The sequence below is a fragment of the Drosophila virilis genome, unplaced genomic scaffold, assembly GCF_030788295.1.
Source record: "Drosophila virilis strain 15010-1051.87 unplaced genomic scaffold, Dvir_AGI_RSII-ME tig00001750, whole genome shotgun sequence".
Lineage (NCBI taxonomy): Eukaryota > Metazoa > Arthropoda > Insecta > Diptera > Drosophilidae > Drosophila > Drosophila virilis.
In genome coordinates, this window is record NW_027212857.1 from 509,195 (window position 1) to 523,239 (window position 14,045).

At 39.9% G+C, this 14,045-nt stretch overlaps 1 long non-coding RNA gene across 3 annotated transcripts; it reads left to right on the forward strand.

Annotated features, from left to right (window-relative positions):
• The first annotated feature begins 11,546 nt into the window (after nucleotides 1-11,546).
• On the forward strand, nucleotides 11,547-13,665 carry LOC26530447 (uncharacterized). Of its 3 annotated transcripts, none has more exons than XR_004303051.2 (5): nucleotides 11,547-12,219; nucleotides 12,278-12,439; nucleotides 12,504-12,565; nucleotides 12,744-13,001; nucleotides 13,161-13,665. It is a non-coding gene; the product is annotated as an uncharacterized lncRNA (long non-coding RNA). The 3 variants fall into 3 exon arrangements; XR_004303052.2 differs by having other exon boundaries at nucleotides 11,549-12,219; nucleotides 12,501-12,565; nucleotides 12,744-12,854; XR_001449651.3 differs by having other exon boundaries at nucleotides 11,558-12,219; nucleotides 12,744-12,854; nucleotides 13,161-13,663.
• The last annotated feature ends 380 nt before the right edge of the window (nucleotides 13,666-14,045 follow it).

The window sequence follows — 14,045 nt, forward strand, 5'->3', positions numbered from 1 at the left end:
GACAACAACGTAATATCGATTAATCGATTAATGCCACAGGCGTATGATAATTCCGCGTTTCCGCTGAAAAGTATTGGAGCTGTCGTACAATACTATTTTCATGATTAATTATTACGCGAGTTGCTTATAATAATAATATATACATATGTAAATTTTTTATATTCTGAAGAAGGAAAAGACGATCAGAGAATCACCAGATTTTTGCTCTGAATTGACTTAGTGTCTTATAGCCTCTGTCCACAGAACACATATCTTACACATTTCTGAAAATGTGACATTTTTGCAATATGTGTGAAATGCGGCCTGTGCATTTCCCCATAAGAAAACACATTCCACACATCTTACAAAAATGTCCCATATTTGAAAAATGTGTATATCAGCCCCTAACATATGGGGTTTTTTGCGATGATTAATCGATATTTCTCTCGATGTTGTGAAAAATGTGAAAGTATCATAACCATAAACAGCTGATACATCAACGAAGGCAAGCGTCAGCTTTAAATAAGAAATTTAAAATTAGAATAACCCCACTGTTTTTTTTTTAATTTAAACATGGCGAATGTCGAAAAGTGTACCAAAATTGGAGCCCTTACTTCGAGAGCGCATTTTTTGACTCTTGGAGGAAAATTTCGCGGCGCTTATGTAAATTAAAGAAAATAAAAATAAATTAAGAATCATCGCAAAAAACATGAAATTTACGGTGCGAATTTACACATATCTGAAAAATGTGCCTTCTTATGGGGAAATGCACATGGCGCATTTCATACATTTGTCAAAAATGAGGCATTTTCTAAAATTTCTCTAGCTCTTATAGGTTTTGAGATCCTTGCGTTCATACATACGGACGGACGGACGGACGGACGGACGGACGGAAGGGCGGACAGGCAGACGGACATGGCTAGATCGGCTATTGATGGTGATCAAGTAAATACATACTTTATGCGGTCGGAGATAATTCCTTCTGCCTGTTACATACATTTCGATTTTGCACAAATACAATATACCCCTATACCCATTTTTAATACGAAAATCTACTTGCTTAATAGTTTAAAATAGAACACTTAATACTAGGAAGAGAAGACTCCGAGCGGGATACTCTTTATTGCTTGTTGTAGACATCACAGAGAACCATAAACGGTTCACACAAAGGATAATTAATTGAGCAAAATTGAAGCGATGGGAGTACAAAATTACGTGTTGCTCTGGTACGGATAGAGAAATTTAATTGGCTAGTCAACACAGAAAAGTCAATTTCACCAGTAATTAATTTATGAATAAATATTAAACCCAACATAGTTCTACGATTAATCAAAAAAGGAAGGTTAATCATTACAGGTCTGCAGGAGTATGACGGAAAACGCACAAGAGGATCCCAATTTAAGGCATGAACAAACAACAAGAATTGTTTCTGAATGGATTCAATTGTGTCCTGGTGGATGGCATATTGTGGTGACCAGATACATGAGGCATACAAAAGAATAGGTCGTACCAGACATATATAAAATGCTTTTGTCGTGTGCGGATAGTCGAATTCCTTCACCCTCGCTTGATGAAACCCATAACCATTCTGGCCTTATTGGCCAGTCTTAACATGAGAGTCGTATTTAAGTTTATGATCAAGGATGATGCCTCGATCATCAACTTCATTAAAAATACTGTTAACACGCTCGAGCGGTACGTTGTCAAGGATGTAAGAAACCAATTGAGGCTTCTATAGAAAGTCATTACCTTACATTTAGAGCAGTTTAAGTTTAAAAGGTTGGTTAGACACCTAGCCTGAAATGCATCAATGTCAGGTTGTATGATGCTTGAAGCATGATGCCATATTTTTATATGCGAGGAAAGGTTTTTAATGAAAAGAGTAAGGAGTTGTGTGCCAAGATGACTACCTTGAGGAACACCGGGAGAAACCAGAATACGTTTAGAAAACGAATTTCTGAAAAAAAAACCTTTTGGGTTCTATCACGCAAGTACTCTGAAATTCAGTTCAAAAGATTGACTGGGAAGCCAAGAAGGCATAAATTATGAAGCATCAAGGAATCGTTGACAGAGTCAGTATAGATGACGTCAGTCTGCATTCTTCTCTTAAACTCATCAATTATAAACAAAGTAAACTCAAGAAGGTTAATGGTTGTAGATCAACGCTTCACGAAAACAGGCCAGGAAGGTCAAATAATAGAACTACATAAATGTTGTAGTTGAGAAGTTATAATTCTCTCAAAAACTTTAGTTAAAGCGGATAATTTAGCAATACCTTTATAATTTTCAACATCAAACTTATTCCCTTTCTTATGAGAGGGATAATGTATAATTACTTCCAAATGGTTGGAAAAGATGAAGTTTTTTCGGACAATTCAAGAAGTTTTAAAACAGGTTGACATAATGCTGCAGCGCAGTATCTAAGCACGATAGCAGAAACATCATCAGGGCCCGGTGAATAAACCGGCTTGATAGTGTTTAGATCGCTATAAAGCGAACTATCTGTAATAATAGGATTTAAGATGCAGTTTGACCTCTGTAGCTGATAAGGATAAGGCTCATTTTTATTATACCTAGAGGAGGAGTAGGTAGTTTGAAAAAGTTTGCGAACAGATCGGCTATGCCAGGATCAGTGTTCGCGCTCTCATCTACAAACTTAAACGAAGAAGGCAAAATAGATGTTTTTCGTTTTGAATTGACAAAGTTAAATAATTGCTGGGGATTATGTGAAAATTGAAAGCGACAATGGCGAAGGTAATCCTTATAACAGATGGAATTTTGAGTGGAAAAATTCGATCGGCCAATTGCAAACTTTTTAAAGTTTTTATAACACCTCCACTTCACTTTTTATACCCTGAACCCATTAAAAATGGGTATAAGGGTATATTGTATTTGTGCAAAATCCAAATGTATGTGACAGGCAGAAGGAAGCATCTCCGACCCCATAAAGTGTATATATTCTTGATCAGCATCAATAGCCGAGTCGATCTAGCCATGCCCGTCTGTCTGACCGTCCGTCCGTCGGTCCGTATGTATGAGCTGAAGGATCTCAGAACCTATAAGAGCTAAAGACTTGAAATTTTAGATGTAGATGCTCCTAGTTCCCACGCAGATCGAGTTTGTTTCCGATAATCGATAACTTATTCCGTTTCCAAGCAATCGATATCGACATCCTGTTTTTTTTAGCAAATTGGGTAAATAATAAGAGCTAGAGCCACCAAACATGATATGTTGCTTCTAGAATATTATAGATATTTCAAGTATATTTCATTTCATACCTATCGCCACCTCCCCGCTACCACCCCAGAGCTATAAATCAAGCTAATAACACAACTTTTATTGCCAACCAATTGAAACGACAATTAAATTGCAATTGACTTTTTCAGAATACACAAATATTCTATGGTACGATAAGATATACTGTAGAAAATTTCATAAAGATCGGTTAAGAAAAACCAAAGTTATATGCAACTGCGCAATAGAATGGGGTAGCAGCTTTAAGAATTTCTGTATACATGTACAACACACACATTCATGCGCGTCTGCTTCGCATTCTAACAGCATGGTAATTGCATCTTTTTTTTGAAATGTTATTTTAGTTCCTTTTTTATCATAAGTACTTAATTGTTGGTGTGGCTGCTGAGTAGAGGCATAGCAAGTGTCGCGAGTTCGAGCCCTATCGGGGAAAGTATTATAATTTTTTTATTTGCTAGTGTGGCTGTTGAGTAGAGTCGACAGTAAGTAATGCGGCCAGTTGCAAATTCGAGCCCTGCCAAGGGAAATTTTTTTTATTAATTTATTTGGTGTTGGAATAAGAGGTTTCAGGGTATCCCCTAGTCGGGAGCTCCCGACTAGAACCTCTCACTTGTTTAACCTCATATGTTCATTTGAGAACCAGGGAGGCTAATTCGGCCTCCCTGGGTGATCAAGAGAAACGCAGATGTAGAAAATCGAGTACAAGGTATCATAAAAAAGTTGAATGGCAACATCAATGTCTGCACAATTGTACAGTTGGGACCAGTCGACTTGCAGAATAAGATCATTTAGCTTACGAAAATCAGCCTTTCGGAAACACCGCGTACGTTCACCTAATTCAGATTCCTTGATAGGGACTCGGGCTGGTAAATCAATGACTATTTCCAAAGTTGGATGAAAAGGGTCTTCAGGAAAAGTAAGCGGATCGATCCTGTGCACAAAACTGTTGAACGAATTCAACACGAAAATAAGATCAAGAGATCTGTTTCTTGAGTTGCGCACACGATTAGCCTGCCGTAAGGATATTTTATGTAGACCATCAATAAATTCGTTTGACGAAGATGGCAACAGAAAGCTTGAGTCTGATGACGATGACCACTCGACGTCTGGAAGATAAAGTCCCCAAGAACTACCAAAAGGTCTCTATCAGAAAGTAGGGAGTTAATATATTTAATAGCATTAAGATGAGTTTGATAGGTGGACAAATTAGAAAGAGGGGTTATATAAGAAGATGAAATAAATATAGAGAAACTTCCAAATACAACTCTTACAGCTACCAACTCACTCTCTGAAATCGAAAGATCAATGCGTTCTGAAAGAGCAGAGTCAACCGCTATAAGTACTCCTCCTCCGATTCGGGAAGCTCGAAGTGTAAGTGGTGTATTTGGAGGTAAAAATTGAAGAGTCTGAGATGTCCGGCTTCAGCCAGGTCTCAGCAAAGATGATAATTTAAAAATCAAAAGCTAAAGAGCCTAAATACAGGTTAGCAAACTTAGAATTAAGACCTCTAACATTTTGGTAGGCAAGCTCAAGGGAAGAAATTATTTTTTTGACGCAGTTGCGCCATTAGAAAAGGGTGGTAATAAAATCTGAGTCCGATTATCCTTTTTGGGCTTATGATCTTTAACTATTAAGTGATCCGGCCAAAACTCTTTACAACAAATATCAGTAAGTATTTCTGGCGGATCACTTATTTTAAAGGACGCCATATCCTTATGCGGCTTGAATTTTTGCCTGCACAAAGGTTTTTGCATCATCTGATGAGAAGTGAGGGGCAAGCCTATAAACAAAAATATGTCTCTTCGGTGGAACACCGACTAGAGGCTAAGGCGCCACAGTTAGTGGGAACACTATTAACTGTGGTACCCAAAACAGCCGGTAGTGTGGACGAGTAGCCTTCTAGCGGCTGTTGTAAAATTGATTGTTGCTGTCGCCCTTTCGGAACACCTACGACAGCGGATGAGATAGATAATTAAACTGGTTTTTCTCGTGCCGATATTACACTTTTCGTACAGAATCAGTGTCCACAGCCGACGTCACAGCTACTGGAGTAACAAACGAGATGAGCTGCTGTGTAATCGTGGTAGGCTACTCAATTGCAGTCGGAGGCTGAAGGGTGTTAGGCAACGAGAAATCACAATGAGTGGGCCTTTTAGGCGTAGGCGGCTCATCCAACAATATAAGACTATTAAATTGGGTGTCCAGGGTTGTGAGCTGATCGTTAAGTTAACGAAAACTAACAATCAGACACCTAAAGCCACTCCTGGTCTGACGCATAAGCGCCCACATTTCACCATCATCTCCCTACACGAGTCACAGCTATAGTGCAAACCATTTCGTTTGGCAATAGCATCCCCCACTAGACCAGTATAACCCGCAATTTTAAAATGCTCGACAGTATCACACAGCCAACAAGGTATGCTGGATTGACTTGCCGTAATTTTCATTTGGCAAGTTATTTTAAAGCAGACTATTTTATGGTCCATTATAATGGGTCTCTACTGTAATAACGCAGCCAAATGTAAAAAGATAGTTATTTAGAATAGATTAATAGCGTATGGAGCACCAACAAGCGGCAGAAAGTAGAAAAAGATCAAAGCACAAGCTGAAAAAGGGTAAGAGAGCGCGAGAATGCGAGAGTAGTCTATTTATAGATTGCTTGCTTGCTCAAAAACGAAAACTTGCACACCAGAGAGGCAATGTGCAGTTAAACATAAGCAACAAGAAGCTTACCAAGAGAGCTAATAGCGCAAGCGCACAAACAGAAATGCACAAGAACACAAGTTTAAAAGAAACAATATTTAAATAATAACAAGTAAGAGGTTCTAGTCGGCAGCTCCCGACTAGGGGATACCCTGAACCCTCTTCTTCCAACATCAAATGCATATATATATACTATTTTAGAAGCTATATGTCAAGTTTGGTGACTCTAGCTCTTATTATTTACCAAAATTTCCCAAAAAAAAAAACGATATCGATATCGATTCTTATCGATTGCTTGGAAACGGGGTAATATTATCGATTATCGGAAACAAACTCAATCTGTGCAGGCACTAGGAGCACCAACATCTAACATTTCAAGTCTCTAGCTCTTATAGGTTATGAGATCCTTGCGTTCATTCATACGGACGGACAGACGGACGGACGGACAGACAGACAGACGGACATGGCTAGATCGACTCGGCTATTATTGCTAATCAAGAATATATATATGTCGCAGTGTGATAGGCCAGGAAGGCCGTGTCGCAGTGTGATTCCTAGAAATTGTACGTGGGTACATTCCTCAGTAGCATTCTGGGAATTCGGGGATTCGGGGAATTCCCTGCTTTTGCTTTACTAGCTGATATTGAACGAAAGCACGGCAGCAGAGGCAGCAGAGGCAGAGACGCTCTGCTGCTGAGTGAGGTTCGATGGTAAGATACCAAGAATCTTGAGTAAGACAGAGATGGCTACATACACTCGACATGAGTGAGTTTACGACATGAGAGAGTTTACGACATGAGTGCCTAGGCTGACATGGTCAGTTGAGCTTGGGTATCTGAACCAATCGGAACTCGCTGTGCAGCCGTGTCAATCATCAGAAGTATCAACATGGATGACATACCTTTGCCGCCGACAGACATACCCCTGCCGCCGACAAAAGAAGTGGGAATAGCTCCGCCAAAAGAGGACAGCTCTAACTTATTAAGGGCAGCCTTAGAAGAGCAAAATCGTAATCTAATGGAAATAATAAAATCCATGCAGGCACCAAGAGCACCGGCAATAGACGGGAGAGCACTCCACGTCACTCTACCCAAGTGGCTTGGTGTACTACAGTGGACCTAATCTTCGCGGATAATGCTCTCGAAGGCAGTGCGCTTGGAATTGCGTTAAGCAAAGCATTAGAAGGCAGTGCATCGCAATGGCTGTCCCAAATATGCTTCGCTGGCATCACATGGCCGCAGTTTAAGGAACTCTTCATCCAACGTTTCGTGGGTATTGAGACAACTTCTGCCATACTGATGAACACTTTGAACGGACATCCCAAAACTGGAGAGAGTTTTGCTGAGTACGGCAGTCGCATAGTCACCCTATTGCTGTCTAAGTGAAAGACAAAGAATTTGGAGGAGATTGCTGTATCAGTAGCGTTAGCCCACATGGCTCAAATTGATAATAATTTGTTGCGTTGGCTGTTTACAACGAATGTGACGACTCGTAATGAGCTGCAGCAGCAGCTACAGGCTTACGCTTTCAAGAAGCGTAACAACGAGGAGGACGGATATTCGACTGGTCCGGATAAGAAGAAAACAAGAATGCAGTCGCAGGTGAAGTGCCATTTTTGTGGAAAGGCTATCCACAAATTTGCAGAATGCCGCTCTCGAATGGGAAAAGCATCAGCCCCAACAGAAAGGAGTTATAGCGTGAGCAGCACGTCCGGAGTGAAGGATCGATCAAAAATTAAATGTTTTAAGTGCGATGAAATCAGACATGTGGCTTCTGTATTCCCCAAAAATCGTACTGCGAGTTGACGTTTGTACAGTAGCTCCACCAAGTGGAACAATTACCTTATCCGGTGAGTCTATTCCATATTGTTTCGATTCTGGAGCCGAATGTTCACTGGTCAAGGAGAGTGTTGCGGAAAAATTCACCGGAAAACGATTTCACAATATTGTAACTTTAAATGGCATAAGTAACGATTCAATTTGTAGCACATTGCAGGTTCTGAGTAATATTAATATTGAACAATATTGTTTAGAAGTTTTATTACATGTGGTTATGGACAAATATTTGAAGCATGAAGTGTTGATTGGCCGTGAAGTTTTAAGCCAGGGCTTTGGTGTATCAATTGATGCAGATAAATTTTGCTTTTATAAGACAAAAAGAGTAAATGTTCTGAGTCTAGTGAAGTAGGAAGAAATCATAAATTCTGATACCAATTTAAATGATTCTGATAAGACGATATTGAACAATATGTTGAGATGTCACTCTGATAGGTTTATCGACGGAATTCCAATGACTCGTGTGACGACAGGCCAATTAGAAATTAGGCTAATAGATCCACAAAAGACTGTGCAACGCCGACCTTATAGGCTTAGCGAAGATGAGAGGAAGCACGTTCGGTGCAAAATTGATGAATTGCTTACATCAAAAATTATTCGTCACAGCTGTTCACCATTCGCTAGTCCCATGATGCTGGTTAAGAAGAAAAATGGCACAGATCGTCTTTGTGTAGATTACCGCGTTTTAAATGAAAATACAATTGCCGATAAATATCCTTTGCCTCTTATTTCGGATCAAATAGCTCGTCTTCGTGGTGCAAGGTACTTTTCGTGTATAGATATGGCAAGTGGATTTTACCAAATCCCAGTACACCCAGATTCAATTGAGCGAACGGCTTTCGTTACACCTGATGGACAGTACGAATTCTTAACCATGCCCTTTGGTCTGAAGAACGCACCTTCTGTGTTTCAGCGTGCAATAATAAAAGCCCTGGGTCCGTTGGCACACACATTCGCAATTGTTTACATTGACGATGTTATGGTAGTAGCTAAAAGGAAAGATGAAGCGTTAGAACGACTAGAGATAGTGTTGGACACCTTAAGTAAAGCCGGATTTTCATTTAATATAACGAAATGTTCGTTTCTTAAAACTAAAATCGAGTACCTTGGGTTTGAAATAACGAATGGAAAAATTCGGCCAAATGCACGAAAGATCCAGGCATTGATAGGGTTGCCACCTCCGGAAACTGTAACTCAATTACGACAGTTCATTGGTTTAGCTTCTTACTTTCGGCAATTCATTCCAAATTTTCCGAAATATTAAAACCATTGTACATGCTTACTTCAAAGAATAATGCTAATTTTGTCTGGTTGTCAGAGCATGAACAAATACGTTTGAAAATAATGGGTGTATTGACACAGGCCCCAGTATTAACTATATTTGATCCACAATATCTAATAGAATTGCACACAGATGCCAGCTCCATTGGTTAAGGGGCGATATTGTTACATAAAATCGAAAATAAATCCTATGTAGTGGAGTATTATAGCAAATTTACTTCTCCGGCTGAAGCAAAATACCACTCGTACGAACTCGAGACTTTAGCAGTTGTCAATGCTATGAAGCATTTTAGGCATTATTTACAAGGTCGTCAATTTGTCGTTTACACAGATTGGTGGGGGTTTCTACAGTCATTTGATTTCGATCTCGATTATAGAAAAGGGGAGCGAATGGCGCATGTCGATTTCCTTTCCCAAAATCAACTGCCAGAAGGAAATAAGTGAGCGGATAAAATAATTGAGAAGCGTATTAATCTTACTGAACTGACCGACAATTGGTTGGTGTCCGAACAGCAGCGCGATCCTGAAATAATCAATATTTCATCCAAGTTACGCAATAACGAGTTACAGGAAAATTTAAATAAAACATTTCAATTAAGAAAGGGCATATTGCATAGAAAAATACAGAGAAATGGTAAAACAAGGTGCTTGCCGGTAATTCCAAGGGCGTTTAGGTGGGCAGTGATCAACCACGTACATGAATCTGTTATGCATTTGGGATGGGAAAAAACATTGGATAAGGTATATGGATATTACTGGTTCGAGAATATGTCAGAGTATGTACGTAGATTTGTGGAAAATTGTATCACGTGCAAACTAGCAAAACCCCCAAATGGAAAGGTCCAGGCAGAATTGCATCCAATTCTTAAGATAGAGTTACCATGGCACACAGTACACATCGACATAACGGGTAAAATGAGTGGCAAAAACGACTTGAAGGAATACGTCATTGTTTTAATGTATGCGTTCACCAAGTTTGTTTATTTTTACCACACACTGAATATAGACACTGAAAGTTGTATTAAAGCTGTGAAATCGGTTGTGGCGCTATTTGGGTTGCCAACTAGAATAATAGCAGACCAAGGTCGTTGTTTTGCTAGCTCAGGCTTTCGCAATTTCTGTTCCGCTCAAAAGGTTCAACTGTATTTGATCGCTACCGGAGCTAGTAGGGCAAATGGACAGGTTGAACGCGTGATGAGCACACTTAAGACAATGCTGACGGCAGTTGAAACGAGTCAGAGATCATGGCAGGATGCATTGGCTGAAGTTCAACTGGCCATGAATTGTACTGCAAATCGAGTCACCAAGTTTAGCGCTTTAGAGCTATTAATAGGAAAAGAAGCTAGGCCTTTTGGTTTATTGTCAATAATCGAAGACAATGATGTAGATAGAGAACAGATTAGAATTCAAGCCAAGGAAAACATGGAAAATAATGCAAGATATGACAAACAAAGATTTGACAAAAATAAGGCAAAGATTATGAAGCATAATGTAGGTGATCATGTTTTAGTGAAAAACAAAGAACGGCATCAGACAAAGCTCGACCCTAAATTTAAAGGTCCATTTGAGGTGATCAAAGTCTTAGACGGCGATCGATATGAACTAAAATCATTGGTTAATAAGCGAACGTATAAATATTCACATGAGTGGCTAAGAGCGCTACCAAGCAGACAAATAATTAACGAATTAAACGAAGAATTCGATGGCCTAAGTGATGGCGATTCCCAGGAGAGGAACGAACCAATCGACGGCGTTAGTAAGCGTGCGCCTGTGTCCCAAGAGGGGAATTGAGGACAGCACCATAACAGCTGTCTCACAGGGATGAGAAGTGTTATGGCGGGGATCAAGGTGATTGGGTGTAAGTGTGCACACCAAATTAAATTGAGAAACTGAGAGACAAATCTAAGTTTTGTAAAATCTGAATTATTGGAAAATTCTGATTAGAATTAAATGATATGAATAAGATCATGAAGCTAAAAAAGTATTATGTTTGTAAACAAAAGGAAATTGTGTTTCCTAGATAAGAAAAATTGTCAGTTAATGTTTGTGTAAGCGGCTCTGTAAGTTTGTAAATTGTAAGAGAAAATAATGTTATTAAAAACAAGAAATATCATAATTAAAAGAGTCTGGTATGTGACTTGGACATGGGTGGTGGATGTAGCACACGAGGACGTGTGATAGGTCAGGAAGGCCGTGTCGCAGTGTGATTCCTAGTAATTGTACGTGGGTACATTCCTCAGTAGCATTCTGGGAATTCGGGGATTCGGGGAATTCCCTGCTTTTGCTTTACTAGCTGATATTGAACGAAAGCACGGCAGCAGAGGCAGAGACGCTCTGCTGCTGAGTGAGGTTCGATGGTAAGATACCAAGAGTCTTGAGTAAGACAGAGATGGCTACATACACTCGACATGAGTGAATTTACGACATGAGTGAGTTTACGACATGTGTGCGTAGGCTGACATAGTCAGTTGAGCTTGGGTATTTGAACCGATCGGAACTCGCTGTGCAGCCGCGTCAATCATCAGAAGTATCAACATGTATGACATACCTTTGCCGCCGACAGACATACCCCTGCCGCCGACATATACTTTATGGGGTCGGAGATACTCCCTTGTGCCTGTTACATATTTGGAATTGGCACAAATTCAATATACCCTTATACCCATTTTTAATGGGTTCAGGGTATAAAAATGCACAGGACACAAGCATGCACTCGCGATAAAAAAAAAAAATAAACTGGGAAGGCAAACAGAAAAAATAAATATATCAAATATAAATATGTAAAACGCCGGTGTTTTATTAAATGAAAAACAAAACGAAGAGCACAAAAAAACACGTCTGTTCGCTTCAAGAGGAGAACGATATACGATTTATTATCATTATTGAAATTTATTATACAACAAAATTTAATGGCTTTCATTATGTTACGGAACGCTTGTTTCTCTGTGGGCCACGCCGGCTGGCTCATCGGTTTCTCTGGGTGTAGTCCCATCCCTGGCCCGCAGTCCGCACAATCGATAACAACGAAGCTACACGTCTGTAGTAAAACAGACTTACACAACACTATGCAAAGCGAACCACCACTAGATAAGGTCAAACAATCGGAGCTTCTAATTCATGAACAAAATAAACAGCTGTGACAGCTATGAACATGTAAACAACAAAGGTGAGACACTCAATATAAATTAACAAAAAAACACTATTTATCCACTTTACTCTTCCAGAGTAAGCCCCGGTTCCGGACCCAGCGTACCCGCCCAACCATGAGACGATCACCTACTCGTTTCCCACTTTCTGCCATTAGATGGCCATCAACCTGTGCCGGCTGTTATGCCAACTCTCACCATCAAAGAAAATTTAGCCGGACATTTCTCTCTTCAGATACGGTATATAATTGGTTGCATTTCATATCGTTATTAACACTTAATCTTATTTCTTATTCCCCAGCAGGTGATCGTCAAGCCATTATTTATACTTTCGGACTCGCGAACATTTTCGGCATTTTAAACCAGGTGCATACGATAAGTTGTATATTCTTATATTTAAAATAATGGATAGAGGTTTTAAGTTTCAATTTCTTTCCTTCTTTCAACTTTGCTTCAACGGTTATCTATAACGCGTTGCATCATTTCATATTTGTAACAATTTCTATTAATCTTAAATATATTAAATTTCCTTTTTTTTGTACAGAATATCTTTTTCTGTTGGCGACCTTCGTACCGGAGACCAAAAAAAAAAACGGCCAGAAATTATTGCCAGTCAACAAAGGAAAATAAAACAAGGGGAGAAATATAAACATAAGTAATTATTGCACCAATGGGGAGCAAATACCCGCTAAAATAAATGCGTGTATACATATGTGTTTCCAACGAAAGGCGTTATTTGTCAAAGCGCTTATTACCTTGGCTGCCTAAAGAGCTCTCTGGTGGGGGGGCACATGCACCTGAGGTGCGTAACATATATATATATATATATATATATATATATATATAAATATATATATATATATATATATTTATATATATATATATATACGCATAAGTGGGTATCACTCGTGCATAAGTTGACCAAAATCTAAACATTTTAATTTTATTCTTTACTTGGCAGACACAATAATCTTTAGGCCCTTTCCTTTCCGGTTCGCACTTTACTTAATAAAAATAAAGGAGTACAATGGGAAGTCCGCGTCTGAATCTGCCGTTTACTCAGGCGAGGAGGCACGAAATGGAACAGACTCACTCGGATGATATGGGCGTGGTCTCGCCCGTGGCTGCCTCTTCGTCGTGTGAGTCCCGTCCGTGGTGGCTCGTCTCTCCGTCGTATGGATTACGCCGGCACTTGGCCGAGCTTTGAAAATCCGGCCCGTGAATATCGGGGTTGATCTGGCCAGCGTCCTCCGGCGCGGGATTCAAGCGTGGTGTGCCATAGAATGGCTGCGGCTGCTCTAATAGAGTATCGCTTTTGAAGAAGTTTTAAATGACGACAGTGTGTTTCGGGTGTATTATTGTTTCGCGTATTATCGATCTTGGGCACTATTTCTTTTGCAATACTTTAGCACATAAGGAATTATTTTCGCAATTAAATAATGAAGAAAGCCCGTCATGAACAAATGTATGCGCATTGATTTTTTTCTATTTTTCTTTTGGTTAAGCACATGCTCCGTGGCCGGCAAAAAAAAAAATCCATCTTCCAAAAATTCTTCTGTGAGCCGATACGTCCGCTGTGGACCGCTGACAAAGTCGAACTCCCCGTACATTTGGGCAGCAACATCATTGGTGCCGAATTTCGGTACACGCATACATTGGCGAGGCGAGCACCATTGCTGCCCATCTGCACAGCTTTTTTTTTTGGGTCAATGGCCCAAATGACGGCCAAGGGCATATCCAAGGGCATGCGATCCACTCTCCTCATATTCTCTTTAAGAACGAATTGGACGGCCAAAAACAATTGTCGCTTTTGGCGCCGTGGATCGCAAGTCTGGCGTTGCCACCC